This window comes from Clupea harengus, unplaced genomic scaffold (genome assembly GCF_900700415.2).
Source record: "Clupea harengus unplaced genomic scaffold, Ch_v2.0.2, whole genome shotgun sequence".
NCBI classification, from domain to species: domain Eukaryota; kingdom Metazoa; phylum Chordata; class Actinopteri; order Clupeiformes; family Clupeidae; genus Clupea; species Clupea harengus.
Window position 1 is genome coordinate 26,967 of NW_024879587.1, and position 1,678 is coordinate 28,644.

Genomic DNA, 1,678 nt, shown 5'->3' on the forward strand with positions numbered 1-1,678 from the left:
ATCATTTTCCAACTCACTCACAAGCTCAACTGTCCACCATCAGTCATCCTATTCATGCCTAATAATAATGCATACTGTAGCGTGCAGGACTGCAGTCAGAAAGTGGAGAGTGACTGGGTGAGTTCCCTGATGTGTCCCATAACCCTGTGCGACTGGGAGTGTGAGTGGATAATGTTTAACTCTGAGTTAAGTTTGGATTTAGAATGTACTCATGCTTCCCCTGCCTTCCCCTTAGCGTAGCCATCCAAACTTACCGTGAGTCTTATGTGAATTAGTGAACCCCATTAAAGTAGCCATCCAATCTTACCGTGTGTCTTATGTGATTTAGTGAACCCCCTTCGCGTGTCATATCAGATTTGGAAAAACAAAGAAACTCTTCCTTATTGGTTTGCAAACATAATAAAATCAAGCTGAAATCTGGATGAGATACTTCTACTTGCTATCTACCAACAGGGGCAAAGGTCAGCTACTCTGAAGGAGTCATGCATCTCCTTATCTATATTGCCTACACACATTGTCCAACTGTCAGCCTTGAGGGTGCAGAGACGATTATATCACCAGGTAATTGCCCTCACTGTGGAACAACCATAAACGGTATCCATTCACAGATTTATCACAGTTTATCACTTTTACCTTGGACCTTCACCACATGTTGAAATTGCGATATAAATGTTACAAAAAACAAGTTGCAATAGCCATCAAGTTTACTGAATAATTGTGTTTTAGCCTGAGCTGCTTGTCAAACAGCTGCAGTGTAGTAAGAGAATGTTGGGTGGTCTTCCTGACTCTGACCTGAGAAAACCTTGTTGGACAACCTTGTTGAGTGCCATCAAGCTCTGGCTTAGGCTTACATTATAAATACGCAAACAATGGAGTGGTTTGACCCTGCAGAGTAGGACTGCTGTTATATAAAATGTTCTAAAATGTTTATGTTATTTAAGTTTTAATCAATAGGCTTGGTGGGCCTACTCGCCGTGTCCTAAAGCATACACAGCCTTGAAATTCTACGCCACATTACCATGAAGCAATAATTTCCACTTGAATTTGAGTCAAAAGTGGTCCGACTTGAAATTGCCTGGGGCAACTGAAGTGTTACACACATCTCATGAAGTAATTTAGTCCGGTTTGATTCAGTAAAAGATGGTTTACACAAATAACTAGTAACTAATAATGACAGTAGGCTATATAGGCAAGTTCTGACACATTTGTCAAATGTTGGTATGCGCTGTAGCTTTCTGGTTTAATGTAATGAAAAAGAAGGCAAAATGTTATAAGGAAACTTGACTGCCAGACTCACCTTGCAACGTGCCTCCTCAGTATGAAGATAACGAGGGACTGAGTGATAGGAAAATAGAGCGGGTACTGAAATCATGTGACGTTATTGCTGACACCTTTGCCCCATAGACTGTAAAGGAAGCTTTGGACCTATCCACTAGATGGCGATGTAGGATTGAAGTATTTGTGGGCATTTGTGGGCATATAGGAGGGCATTGCAACACGACACCAGGTGCCTCATTCAGGCCTACGCAGCTGGTATGAAATATGACAGTAGCTAATATTAACAGATAATATTTTACTTACTTGGCTGCATCCTTTAAAAAACAAAATAGAGACAAGTTCATGTTACTGCAGCCTGTTGGTGCTCAAAGCTTGTGCATTTGAACTGTCAACTGCTACA